Genomic DNA, 16018 nt, shown 5'->3' with positions numbered 1-16018 from the left:
TTGAAACCACATTAGATTCCATCTAAATCCAAAATTTAATCCCACATACGAACACACAACAACAAGGAACTGGTAATCCTTAAAGGGAGAGTATCAAGATTCTCTGCTGGTCTGATTGTTTTGATTAAGATGGTAGGTCATGTGCTCTTTTTGTTTACATTCAGGCAGCTTTTAATCTATGAGCTCGGGTTTCAGTACTTTGGGGGAAGGGTAACTAACACTTCAGGAAATGCTAACAGTTTCCTCTGTGTGCTCCTTTTATCTGCCGCCCCATGCTGATAGGAACGCTTTAGCATTCTTTGAAATGTAGGTACTGCTTATATGAGCTACTTTTTGTTACAGGCAGGCACAACAGTGGACTTTTTAAAATATTTTCTGCAACATAGTTTCTTGGTTGTTTTGATTTAATGATGATGGAAACAGATGCAGTGGATGTATTTTATTGTATGGTCTGGAGCAGTGCTGTTCATTTGCTAATGTAACTGCTCATTGAGGTACTTTTTACATATTTTATTTATTTATTTTACATTTGTTGACCGGGATAGTCCGACTGGATATATGTCCATTTTCAGCAGAGGCCCAGGGAGAAAAGCACATTGACCATTTAGTAAATGCTAGTTTCAAGCGGAATACAGTCATAAGCAATACCGGCATTTAGTACATATACTACTAACTTATTATAAAACACTTTACAAAACATAACATTATTTTCAAAGTTATATATACATAACATTACATTCAGGTTTAAGACACATACATATATATGTCTTTCAGTTTGTTGCAGTGATGCATCCTATTGTTATATGGGAAAAGGGCACAAGAATTATGGGAGATGTCCAAAGGTGAATAGTACAGGAAGCATTACTGCTGATGGGGGGGAATAATCAGAATGTGTAAGGAAAAGGAACAGAAAGTACAGCACTTTCAATCGGGATACTGTGTTGTAGATGTCACAGCAGTAAGGGAAACAATCTAAAAGTAATGAACCAAAAATAGCCAGAAGAGCTGGTTCAAATGTAGACATAATTAACTTTTCCAGTGCAAGGTAAAGATCCCCACAAAAGTGTTACCTGTTTACTAGTCGGCCTTATATTTATTTATTTTACATTTGTTTACCGGGAGAGTCTGAATGGGCATAAAACCGTTTTTCAGCAGAGGCTCGTGGAGAAAAGCTCTATTGTTAGTAAATTATTTTGTTAGAAAGAAAATTGTATGATATAATAAAGAAAAAATAGCAACAGACATTCATAATGGTAAAAATACTAGAACCGAATAAATTGGTCAAGTGGGAGACAAGACCAATAATCTTGTATAACAGTGCTTCTAGAAGACAGTTCTTACAATAGTAGCAGGTAGTGACATTGTATACAATAAGAGTGCCACGATACTTAGTTTTATATACAGGTAGCATAGCAAACTGAAGACATAAAATTTGATAGATATTAATAGTGAGAAAGAAAAAAACAACTTAAGGTAGTCATATGACTTAAATTCAATGCTCATTACATATGCAATAAAAATGTTAAAATCCGTTATATGCAAATTATTGCTTTGAAGAGCAACTTGACTAAGGTATGTAGTAAAGGAACCAATCTCTTCAGAACCAGAGTCATGTGTTTGTGAGGAAAACACTGGAGAATCCCTATCCTTGTCATCAGAATCCTCCAATAAAACATCCTCACGATTTCAGGGGCTGCAAGCTAAGTAATTTATTTTTATTAACATACCCACTGTCTTGAGATAAAATATGTTTAACCTTTTGTTTTTCCTAGGGGCAACCCTAGAAGGAGACCAACTGAATGGATGACAGTTCAAACCAGAAAACAAATCTCCTACCCTGGCCACCCTGGGAAAAACCTTCAGGAGAAACTTCCATGCCCGATGTTGACAGTTCTCCCATACCCAGTATGGACCCTGCATCAGCCACAGAATGTATGCTTACCCCAGGTCCATGGTGCCAAAAAGGGCTATTCTAAAAGACTGTGGTGAAACTAGTCAGTGGTGACAAGCTATGGCCACTGTAAAGTCACCCACCAATGGCTGAGGAGCAGACTGAGTCTACAGTTCAGGCAAGGGCTATGTATTTACTTATTTTTTCCTTTTAGGTACATGAAGAGGAAGAAACATAGGACCAGTAAGTGTATCCATGTTCCTGCCAAAGGAGAAGCCTGTCATAGCATGATGTAACAGCTTGTTGAACTTACATGAATTTGTATAGAGGGGTATAGCCATAGTTTTGGGAATTGTATACCAGTTTTCAGAAGGTTTCCACCACCATCAAAGAAAGTGGGAACCCGACAAAAAAAAAAAGTAATTTAGTAGATAAGTAAGTAGATGAATAAGTAAATAAAAATACTTACACACCCAAGCATTCTCAAAGGAAAAAAATAAAACTGTGGGTTAGATTTCAAAGCAGTTGTTTTCATGTAAGTCTGCCTTGATGCTGTAAGGCTTGCTCTCATTGTAAGTGACTTCTTTTGGTCTGAGGCCCATCTATAAACAGGCTTACACCAGGGGGCAAATTCCAATTGCCATCACAGTAAACTGGGAGTTGGTAATCTGGGATTCCACTAATGTGAAGTAAATCCATATATATATATATATATATATATATATATATATATATATACACACACACACACACACACACACACACACACACACACACACACACACACACACACACACACACACACACACACACACACACACACACACACACACACACACACACACACACACACGTCTCTATGTGTTTAACTATAAATGTGCTTATTTTAAAAAAGTCAAATTCCAGCACCTGCACAGAATAATTGTAAAAACTGTATGCGGTGACATGCATGCCATTTATCTGAATGTACCCACATTCAAATTTGTGTCTGTGTGTGTGTATTTAGATATATAGGTTCACAGGTGATTACTAAGCTAATTGCACAAGAGGCTTTACAAGCCAAGCAAATAATACCCAGGATGTGACAGTATTGTATCTTAATTCACCAGATATGGGATGGGGTAGTCTCCGGGTGTTGGAGCCCTTAGTCATTTTACAGACTGCCTCGTTCCATAAGGGACATGGGAAGTACCTCAGGAGTGAACTTACAGTCCCCCATCCATTTATTTGAATTCTTTTTCAAGAAAGTGAAGAATGGGCTTGGTTTTGTCTGTTCCATAGATGAGGTAGCTTTTAGTATATGAATCTGTCTTTCCTGCAAGTTCTGTTAGAGTCCTAAATAAGGTTCAAGTCCATGGAACGTGCAACCCTTGTATAAGTTTTCTTGCAAATATGTAACATTTTTATAAGGGCTGGATAAGAGAATGCCTTGTAGGTCAGGCATAAGTCACGTCTCAATAAACAATATTCAATTATGTAAAGAGATGGGGCCTTTAGTCAGTCAGCATAAGACATGTGTCTTATGCTTTGTATTTTTTTAAGTGAGAAACCTCTGGGGCTGCTCCAATTTGTGTGAGTGCTAGGTTAGGTATATGCAGAAGGGAGCAATATACTCAATTATAAGCCTGATGAGGGCTGAGTACAATGGCATTATGACTTCCTTTGATCATGATGCCACGCCTTTACTTATAAGTTGAACCATACCATAGCTATCTGGTGGTCAAAGTTTAGGTTACTATCTGTCTGTGTTCCTAGGTACCTCACCACTGGGTCTACATTTAGGGGTGTGCTGTCAGTATTATAACTGGCAGGGATATCTGATTTACCAAGGGGTATCATTATGCATTTTTTAGCATTTAATCAAAAACCATGATTTTGGTACCAGTCATTTGTCCTTTTTAGACCTATTTGTTGGATGTCAGCATTGTCTGGGGATTCAGTGATTCCTCCCGGCTTAAAATCATTGGTGAAATTGGTGAGCCAGAGGTCCCCAACATTAGGTTTCTCTTCAGAGTAGTATATACCAAACAGGAAAGGTCCCAACACTGACTACTGTGGGACACCACTAGTAACAGGTTCCTTATCAGAGGTGGATTCACCTATCCGAACAACATGTGTCCTGTCAGTGAGCCAGCTTGCTATCCATCTGACGATGTAGAGGTTTATGCCTAACTCAGTAAGTTTATTTATGATCCCTGAGTGGGGAATTGTGTCAAAATCTTTGAGCAGGTCTAGATAATTGGTGTGTACAGTTTTACCCTAATCCATGGCCCTGGTGACTTTCTCAAAGAAGTCCACCAAGTTCAGCAGGCAAGACCTCCCTTTAACAAAGCCAGTTGGGTCTGGTCCAATGTTCGGAGAGCTCCTACGTTATTATTGATTATGTCAATAATAATTCTTTCCAACTTATGGGTCTATAGTTGCCTTGGTCAGTTGATGGGGCTCCCATAAGCAGAGGGATGACAGTTGCAGTCCTCCATTCTTCTGGGACAAAGCCCAGCCAGAGGCTGTGGTTAAAGAGTGTTTCAAGTGGCCCTGATAGATTCTGTTTTAAGCTGTTTAACAAGCATCCTGGAATACTGTCAGGACCCATGGAGTCTATGTTTTTGGCTTTAGCTAGCACAGTAATGACTTGTTCCCTCATTAATGTCTGGTAGGGAGATGGTTGTGGGTATTTCTTTGGGTGGAGAAGGAGGTGAAAACTATGAACTGGACTTGTCGGCCAGCAGGTGTGCTATAATTTCAGTCTGGGTGTAAGAGTTGCCATTCATGATTAACTTGCCACATTGCTGAGCGTTTCCCCTAAGGTTACAAAATAATAAAAAAGCCTTATGGTTATCTTTCACCTGGTAGGCTATCTTTGCCTCATAGCTTGCTTTGGCAGATTTGACCAGCTCTATAAATTGTTTGTTTAGAAAGGAGAGTGCCTTTCTGCACTATTTTGTCTGTTCTTTCTTCCTATTTATGGTGGGGGGGGTCCACCAGGGTGGTTTATTTTTGCCAGTAATCCTAGGTTTTACTCGGACAGGTACTGCCTTCTCTATGCAGCTATGAATGTGGTTGTGCAGCGCTTTTGTGTACAGCTCATAGTATGCCTCAGTGGCATCCGGGTTTGGAGGGGTTTAGGAATTTAATACGCAATCACTTAGTTTGAGGTATTTGGCCTTAGCAAGGTTCTTAACAGGTCTGGAGTTTTATGGGGGTTCTAAACTATCTACTATCCTACCTACCTATTCAGGCATGTCTAAGGGTCAGCTCCCGGTGTTTTATCCTGTCTACCTGATGAACCTGGGCATCTTGGGGCAATGCAGCAATTGCCTCATGTACACAGACAACCCTCTCCTCCTACCACCCAAGACTACAACCTGTGAGAGATGCACTTATATAGCCAAACTGGAAGCAAAGCTCTCTTCACCCAAGACTGGACTAGACAGTCAAGAGGAAAAGGTAAACACTTGCACCACACCACACTCATCACATAGTCCCTCAAAACCTACACCACCAAAACACACACACAGAAACACAAAGCACACACCTACATTCACGGAGGTTCTCAATAAAACACTACCCAAGCAACAGGGACCTCCAAAGCAAAAACGCAAGCAACCCCCCCCCAACACAACCCAAATGACACATAGCGCATAAACTCAGTGTGCCACTCAACCACAGCCCATAAGGCATAACAACATGCCCAACACTCTTGTCATAGAGTCAGGCACACTGATGTTCCATTCACCAGGCTAAACAAGGAGAAAGTTACTGTCAGCTGCCTGTCGGGTGCCAGGATCCACCACATAATGCTTCACAATAACTCCACAACAAGTACAAATATGACTCTGTCATTGTCCATGTTGGTGTGAATGACCTGAGATGTACCTCCCTGAACTACATGAAAAGAGACATGGAGGAGGTGTCCGATCTTGTAGCCCAGGCAAGTATGACCCTAGCCCTGAGTAGCATCCTGGCATCACCCAGAATGATACCACAGTACAAGGACAAAATTATTGACTTCAACAATTGGCTAAGCTTCTGGTATCATTCTAAGGGGATACAGTATCTGTCTGCCTGGGATGACATGATTAACAAACCACGATACTTTGACGGAGATGGCCTGCACCTGTCACCCTTGGGATTCCAGAAACTGGCTTGCCACCCCTATACTGCCTTTCTTAGGCAAGGTTCAAATGACAAATTCACCACCATAACAGGTACAAGCAAGCAAAATCTGAGGGTAATGCTACTCAATGCTAGAAGTCTAAACCTCAAAATGCACTCACACAAGGCACTCCTTAAAATGGAGAACATCGACATCTGTGCAGTGACAGAGACCTGGTTCAAGGCGCCAGAGAGCACAACTGCATTACCAGGCTATAATTCATACCACTCCTTTGGGCCACCTAACCTGGACCAAAACACTAAAGGCAGAGGCATGTCCATATTCATTAAGGATATCCACACCTCCAGGCTAGTTGCTCAGCATAATGCATCTGAGATTATCCAAGTGCAATTAACTCTGGGCAAGACCGCAATCCAAATTGTAGCTTGCTGCAGATCTCAACCATGCCCCAGGATTCCCACTCCTCATTTCTTGATACAGTGGAAAATATTAGGGTACAACCTAACACCATGTCCCAAAACTCTCATTCCACATTCCTAAGCACCCTGGAAACTATTAAGATCCAACCCAACACTCTCATACTAGATGACTTCAACTACCCCTCCATCAACTGGGAAAACTACTAATGCACCAATGCACTGGCCCAACGCTTCCTGGAATTCATCAATTCCAGTGCCCTGGACCTGCTCACTCTTACCCCCACTAGAGGAAGCAACATCCTTGACCTAGTTATTACTAACACTGGCAACCATTGCTCTATACCAGGAGTCAATTCCTCCCTGGTTAGATCCGACCACAAACTAATCACCATGGAAATCCACATCTCACCCACACCCCACGCAAAGGTATCCACTATGTAAAGCTTCTCCAAGCTGACTTTGGACTCCTAAAAACAGAGGTGCAGAGGTGGGTAACTTCATGGCACTCATGTCAATGGAAAATAAATGCATGACTGCCAAATCATACACCAGTGCACTGTATGAACATGTACATAAATCCATGGAACTAGCCATACCGAACAGAACTAAGGCGCTCTCCTCCAGCAAAAGGAAGCCAATCTGGTGGTTCCCTACCATTAATATACTCTACAACAGAAGGAAGAAACTGTTGTAGAAAAAGGTGAAGTCCCAAGAATGGAAAAATTCCCTTATTAGCCTCAACAAAAAGTTGAGATCCCTCATCAAAACCTACAAAGCCAGCTATGAAGGCAGAATTGTGGCAGACACTAAAAACAACCACAAAGCCTTCTATAGTTATAACAAGAACCTCCACGGCAATACCCAGATTTGCTATGAGTTACTACACAATGGTACCTCCTATACTGTGCCAACAGATATTGCCAACATACTGGCCAACAGATTCAGTGCTGACTTTACCCCCCCCCCCCCCCCCAGGACCAATCTCAGTACCGGAAGAATGCCAGACACCCAGCATTACTGCAGCACAGGTTAAAGCTGCATTGTCCAAGGCAAATAATACAGCTTCCATGGGACCCAACAATGTCCCTGGCTGTGTTCTACATGAATTACAAAGTGAAATAGCACCACATCTGTGTGCCCTGTTCACTCTCATCCTCACCTCAGGCTTTGTCCCTTCTGAATGGTGCACTGCTACAGTCATCCCTCTCCATAAAGAAGGAGCGACTACAGACCCTGGAAATTATTGCCCCATTAGCTTGACAAGTCTGATATGTAAGGCTATGAAGCACATCATCATGGACCTAATTAACAAAGATATAGGGAATCTCCATAACTCTTGACCCCACGCAGTTTAATTTTGTGAAAGGTAGATCACGCCTCATCAACCTGGTTGACTTCTTTGAGTCAGTCACCAGAGCTGTGGATGAGGGTAAGGCAGTTCATACAATGTGCCTTGATCTGGCCAAGCCCTTTGATACCATTCCTCACTCAGGATTTATTGATAAACTCACCAAACTAGGCATCAAAATCAATATCATTAGGTGTGTTGCAAACTGGCTCACAGATAGAACCCATAGTGTGAAAGTAGCGGACTCCAAGTCAGACTGCCGACCAGTCATGAGTGGAGTCCCACAGGGATCGGTCTTGGGTCCTCTCCTGTTTGGTATCTACTTCTCAGAAGTCCAGGCCAACACGGTGGGACTCTGGCTAACCGAGTTCACAGACAACTGCAAGCTGGGAGCCATTATTAACTTCCAACTTGATGCAGACATCCTACAGAAAGGCTTCACTGAGACCAATGACTGGTGTTAAAATTATGGCCTTATGCTTAATGCCAAAAAATGCGTCATCATCTCACTAATTATCACATCGATGGTAGTCCACTGAACACTGAAGGAGTTATAAGTGATCTGGGGACACAGGTTGACAGCAACCTCTTCTTCGACCACCACATTGCCACTGTGGTCAGAAAGTTCTTCTGTGTGGCACATGTCATTAGCAAGGGTTTTGCATCCAGGAAGAAAGAGGTCATTGTTTCTCTCTTCTCTTCCCTCATTAGACCAATCATAGATTATAATGCCCCATTTGGCGTGTACCTCACTAGACACCTGCAACAGCTGGAGAGGCCACAAAAGTACCTTACAAAGAAGATCCTAGGCCTTAAACACGTCCTACATGGACAGACTCAAAAAAAACTCCAGCTATTCTCTGTCTCATATCGTCTACTAAAAGCCATGTCTGACCCAGTTCTGTTAGAAATGCTACATCTAAAGAAATACCAATCCCTCTGCACCTCACACTCCAGAGACCCCAACCACATTATCACAATCAACAGAATATGCTAGAGGGACAGGTTCATAACCCACAGACTGCCCATGCTCTGGAATAGACTTCCCGTACATGTCAAGCAGAGCACCTCTCTGGCCTTCTTCAAGAGAAGTCTTGATGAGTGGATGGAAAATAGAAAGTTCACCCTGGGGATCACTCCTGTGGCTCTACTTGATAGAGGCACTGTGTGGGCACTTATATGGTCTAGGCTTATAAAGGCTCTAGGGCCATTAGCCTAGGACCTAGGAACCTATGAATCTAAGTCTGCTGGGCATGGTCTAATTTTATACCATGTTGCTAATGCCTAGAACTCCTTACCTATATCCATGCTATAGTCCATTAAAACCATTCTGAAATAGTTCTTAGCCAAAATCTGTCTCTGTTCTTGCTCAATCACAAGATAACAATTTTCTTAAATATGAACAAGTTCCAATTCATACCTTACACCTTCTTACTCCCCCCTTTTCACTCATTTCCTAATTTATCTAGATAAGCAACGACGGTATTTTTTCCTCACATGTATGTACTATATTAGTTCACATTTACCTTGAAGAAGCTGTCTAAAATTTCCCAGAAATCAAATGTCAGTAAAAAAAAAATATTATGCTTGACGTTGTCCTTACAAATGCTGTCTCTGCCTACACCCTACTAATATATAATACCATGCTATAATATTTCATTTTCACTTCAAAAGTAAAAATTAATAAGGAAGTGTAATATATAACAGTATACAAGATGCCTCATGAGGGTCTATATTATAACATTGAAGTTTTTAAACATTGAATGTTACAATATCGAACCCCAGACACCGAAATCTGAAAACATCGAACAGTCAGAATACCGAATTTTTTCCCAGGGAAAACAAATCACTATTCCAAGAAACTTACACATAACACAAACACACACAAAAAACAGCAATCCACACACATATACTTAAATTCCTACACCTAAACCTAAACTAAACTTTACATACACTACTAGCTATTCACTTACCTTAACCCAACCCTAACCCTAAGGTCCGTCACTATTGCACACTCACCTCACCCGCGCCCTAACCCTAACGTCCACACAACCACACACTTACCTGACTCGCTCCCAAACTATAACTCACCTAACCCACCCCTTAACCTGCACACAACTGCAAACTTACCTGACCCGTGCCCTAACCCTAACTCACCTATCCCGCCCATAACCCTAACCTACGCACAACTGCACACTTACCTGACCCGTGCCCTAACCCTAACTCACCTAACCCACCCCTAACCCTAACCTACACACAATCGCACACTTACCTGACCCGTGCCCTAACCCTAACCCAACCCCTAACGTCCGTACAACTGCACACTTACCTGACCTGCGCCCTAACCCTAACTCACCTAACCCGCCCCCTAACCCTAACCTACACACAATTACACACTTATCTGACCTGCTCCCTAACCCTAACTCACCTAACCCACCCCAACCCTAACCTACACACAGTCGCACACTTACCTGAACCCGACCCGTAACGTTCCAACATATCGAACGCTGAAAACAGCGAAGCCACAGCAACAGCCCACTGAATTCTTTTCCTGAGAAAGAATTCGGTGTCCTGCACCTTCGCTGTTTTCAGCGTTCGACATTACGGGTTCAATATTATAACATTCGATGTTTAAAAACTTAGATGTTATAATATAGACCCGCCTCATGATATGAGCCTATGTAATACAAGTCCCCCCTGTCAAAATAAGTTGGTATACCCAATTTACACAAATACCACCAAAATAAAAAAGACAAAAAATACCACTAGCAACAACAGCCACAATCACAGAGCAACGCTGGTAAAAAAATTATTTATTACACTTAGCACGTCGGCTACCAGGCCTTCACAGAGTAAAAAACATTACTAAAACACATGTTTACATACAAAAAAAGTAATAATCCATCCCACTGCTAATAATTTAATTAATCAATTAAATAATTAAATTACATATTTCCAGTTGCATTCTTTTTTTAACCCTATGGGTTCCAAGGTATTAAACTTAAGAATATACATAGTTTCTTTCCTCAGACATTTATCCTTTAAACTTACATTTTCACCCATCAATATTTCCACCTTTTCCAAGATAAAGCCTAAAATTCCTTCAGGGTTAGAATTGTGAAATTCAGAAAAGTGATTGCCCAAAGGGCTCTCCACTTTCACATTTCTAATGTCCCTCACATGTTCTTGAAAACGTACTTTGAAACTTTTACTAGTTTCTCCAATATAAAACTTGTTGCATCCACATTTTAGAGCATAAATAACACCTACATGTTACAATCAAAATTTCTTTTAACAGTAAAAGGACATCCATTAATTTTGATGAAGGAGCTAACAATATGTGTACATATAGAACATTTTTTGCAAGAAACCGTACCAACAACATAATTCACTTCTCTATTTCATTTAACATTGGGTAACTCAAAATAGCTATGTACTACCATATCCTTTAAATTCCTAGACCTTTTATAAGAAGCTATAACCTGTTTAGGCAGAAGCAGACTTGGATCTTTTTCCCTAAACATCATGGGCCAAAATTGTTTAACAATATCCACAACTGACAAAATAAACATTTTCAGGAATTTCATGCCTCAGATTAATAACATTTCCATTTACAACATTTTCATTTTTAAAGGACATCTGATGACTATTATTATTATTATTGCCTCTAAGTAATTCACATTCTTAGGCCATTTAAGTAACATCACTTTATTTTTTACTTCTGACACTATGCCTACATCATATCCCCTATCAGTAAACATCTTTTCAGTTTCTAAAATTTCTTGGTAAAAAACTTCATCACTACTACAGAGTTTATGAATTCTAAGGACCTTGTTATAAGGCAATACTATCATAAGATGGAGGGATGACACCTGTTGCCATACAAGAAATGATTTCTCAGTTCAAACTATCGAGTTTAATATCCAGGAGGTTTACCTCAGTTCCCAGCTGTATACCATAAAACTCAAGGCCCATCTTATTAACCTGCAGATTTTCAACAACTTTTAATGCATCCTTATGGGAACCATCATACAAAAATATTAAATCATCTATAAATCCCAAATAAAGCAAAACATGAGACCTATAGAAAGTGTGAGGATATATATAATCATACTCAAACTTGGCCATGGTAAGATTGGCATACATGGGGGCAAAAGCTGCCCCCATGGCCGTACCCTGCAGTTGGTGAAAAACCTCCCCACTGAAAACAAAAAAAAAATTTTTTAGGCAAAAAGCTACTAAATCTATAACAAAATGAGACATAGGGGAATCACCCTGAAAATAAAAAAGAGCCTGAATGCCCACATCATGTTGAATATTTGTATAAAGGCTTTTCACATCTATGCATAACCAAAACATGGAATCCTTCCATTGAAAGCCCTTTATTTTATTAAAAAAATCTGAACTATCCTTTATGTATAAAGGAATGCTAAGAACATTCTTTTTCAAATATTAATAAAAAAACACTGATACATTTCAAAAAATATTTCTCTGCAGAGACAATAGGCCTCCCAACAAGGTTATCCAAACCCTTATGAGTTTTTGGTAAGCAGTAAAATACAGCAATTTTTGTATTTTGAACACCAAATTTCTTAGTGATGTCATTAAATGCAAAGTAACCTAAACGATGACCTTTATTCAACAATAAAATGTACTCCATGCTATAGTCCATTAAAAACATTCTGAAATAGTTCTTAGCCCAAATCTGTCTCTGTTCTTGCTCAATCACAGGATAACAATATTCTTAAATATGAACAAGTTCCAATTCATACCTTACACCTTCTTACTCCCCCCTTTTCACTCATTTCCTAATTTATCTAGATAAGCAACGTTATTTTTTCCTCACATGTATGTACTATATTAGTTTACATTTACCTTGAAGAAGCTGTCTAAAATTTCCCAGAAATCAAATGTCAGTAAAAAAAAATATTATGCTTGACCTTGTCCTTACAAATGTTGCCTCTGCCTACACCCTACTAATATACAATACCATACTATAATATAGCATTTTCACTTCAAAAGTAAAAATTAATAAGGAAGTGTAATATATAACAGTATGCAAGATGCCTCATGATATGAGCCTATGTAATACAAGTCCTCCCTGTCAAAATAAGTTGGTATACCCAATTTACTTGGCAAATAAACTAACCAAAAAAAAAAAAACTACAACAAAATTACCCACACGTATCAGTGGAAATAACTGGCCACCCACATCACAACATATCAGACTGAAAAACAATGAAAAATATTACTGAAGATTAACTACTTTATACTTCTCCACTATCTCTGACTTTGTCTCATATTATTACCCATCTTGTTATATGTTTTGATTTTCTGGTAAATCACTGAAGATTACAGTCAGTCATTGATGTCAGACATTTGAGTTCCGTAGTTCTTAGTCTTTGCATTATATCTTAGTTCTTAGCATATGACAGGGTGCCTAGAGAGGAGTTGTGGTATTGTATGAGGAAGTCGGGAGTGTCAGAGAAGTATGTAAGAGTGGTACAGGATATGTACAAGGGTAGTGTGACAGTGGTGGGAGTGACGGATGCATTTAAGGTGGGGGTGGGATTGCATTAAGGATCAGCTCTGAGCCCTTTCTTATTTACAATGGTGATGGACAGGTTGACAGACGAGATCAGACAGGAGTCCCCGTGGACTATGATGTTTGCAGATGACATTGTGATCTGTAGTGAGAGTAGGAAATAGGTGGAGGAGACCCTGGAGAGGTGGAGATATGCTCTAGAGAGAAGAGGAATGAAGGTCAGCAGGACTAAGACAGAATATATGTGTGTGAATGAGAGGGAGGATAGAGGAATGGTGAGGATGCAGGGAGTAGAGGTGGTGAAGGTGGATGAGTTTAAGTACTTGGGATCAACAATTCAGAGTAATGGTGAGTGTGGAAAAGAGGTGAAGAAGAGAGTACAGGCAGGATGGTGTGGGGGGAGAAGAGTGTCAGGAGTGATATGTAACAGATGAGTACCAGTAAGAGTGAAAGGGAAGGTCTACAAGAGTGTAGTGAGACCCGCTATGTTATATGGGTTGGAGACAGTGGCACTGACAAAAAGGCAGGAATCAGAGCCTGATATGGCAGAGATGAAGATGTTAAGATTTTCACTGGGTGTGACGAGGATGGACAGGATTAGGAATAAGTATATTAGAGGGTCAGCCCAGGTTGGAAGGTGTGGAGACAAAGCCAGAAAGGCAAGATTACATTGGTTTGGATGTGCTGAGGAGGGATGCACAGTATATTGGGAAAAAGATGCTAAGGATGAAGCTGCCAGGTAACAGGAAAAGAGGAAGGCCTAAGATAAGGTTTATGGATGTGGTGAGAGAGGACATGCAGGTGGTTGGTGTGACAGAGCAAGATGCAGAGGACAGGAGGAAATGGAAACAGTTGATCCGCTGTGGCGACCCCTAACGGGAGCAGCCGAAAGAAGAGGAAGTTCTTAGTCTTTGGGAAATCCATGTTGATGAAAATCCTGTTATTCTCCTATTAACTTTTAAGTGAAATTTGGTGATATTTAAAATTATCACTGATTTTGGACTTGTCCCTGGTAGTCACTAAGCTAGTATAAACCTATGAACCCATTACTTATGCATAAAATATAGTACAAAACTACAATGAATACATTACACCTATTTATTCCTAACAACACATACCCCAAATTCAAGACTTGACATAAATAACTAAAGGGGATTTAAATAATCCCTCAAAACATAAAAAATGTGCACAAACCTGTACGATCCCTCAGGCTTGTAAGAATGTACCACAGTGTCTTACTGGAACCATTTTTTTTTGAAGAGGATGTTATTTCCACTGAGCCAGCAGGACAACCCACCCAGGGCGATATTTTACTTGACTGGCTCACCAGATGCGCAGTAGCAAGCACCACTCAAACCCCAACCCAGCTGATTGACATGTCACTGTTCTCATGAATAACCAACATGATGTGGTTTTCCAGCCAGAAAAGAACATCAAAGGCGTGAATAATTTATTGCGATTTCAACGTCCTTTCTTGTAGGAGAAACAGCAATTACATGTTTTCCCTTTGCTTTTGCAGGAGGCAAGCCCCCTGCACCCCTGTGGGGATGCTGCGCCCCCCACACCCCCTGCCACTTGGATATACCAACTTCTTTGGGGGCACTGCACCCCCCACACCCCCCCACCACATAGACCTACTGCCTTCCATTAGCACCAGCAAGAGTCATATAATGCTGCGTGACACAATAACGTCCAAAGGAAGGGTATATTTAGACATTGGCATGCTTTGCATGTTAGCCCCTAGCATGATGCATACAATGAATGTAGATGAGCAGCAGTTCTGATGAACTTGTTTTAATAATTGTTAGCAAGCCTGTTGGTTTGCATGCATGATGTCAGTGGTTATTATGCATGGCATGACAGTCATGCCTTATTTCATATACAGGTTCGCTCGTCATTCATCTGGACCACGCCCACTCCTGAGCAAAACTGAAGGTGAGCCGGTAAAGTACACCATCGCCCTACCCAGTATCTAAGAAATAAAACATGGCCATAATCACTACCACAGGTGAAGTCAGAAATCAGGTTTCACCCCCCCCCCCCCCCACAAGAACTATTACTAAACTTACTGTCACTATCCTCAAAAGGAAAGCAGAGTAAATATTGTATAAAAATAACTAATAAGACACACTAAAACCTTCAACAATGGCCACATCTCAGTTCAGCTAAAACCCTGCAGAGTAAAGCAAAAAGAACATGTCAGGTCTACTGGTAAATCAGACTCCCAACCGGTTGGGGTATATATAGCCAGTTACCAATGTATGTAGAGTACACACACACACACACACACACACACACACACACACACACACACACACACATGCACACAGACACACACACTCCGTAAAACTAGCAACCTGTACAAAATTAAACTGATAATACAAAGCTTTGCACTATACAAACCATACAGCATGGAAAAAAAGAAGTACATCATATAAATACTTTCTACTTAAATTTCTCCAGTAATTAAACCAAACACAAGAAACACCATAAATAATTCACAGTTTAAATAAAAATCTCTAAAACGTAAAAATGTTCACTTTCCTGTTATATCCAAGTGTGTAGTCTAAACAAGTCTCATTAATTCTTCTGGCAGCCATTTCCTACAAAGGTGACTGTTTCACCAGATGACTTGCACAAAATCTACATAGCTTAAACACCAGAATATAGCCATTATCTGTAAAATGTATTCCAAAAT

Source organism: Protopterus annectens, chromosome 8.part0, assembly GCF_019279795.1.
Source record: "Protopterus annectens isolate FY-2018-M chromosome 8.part0, PAN1.0, whole genome shotgun sequence".
Taxonomy (NCBI): domain Eukaryota; kingdom Metazoa; phylum Chordata; order Ceratodontiformes; family Protopteridae; genus Protopterus; species Protopterus annectens.
This window is presented reverse-complemented; position numbering follows the sequence as displayed.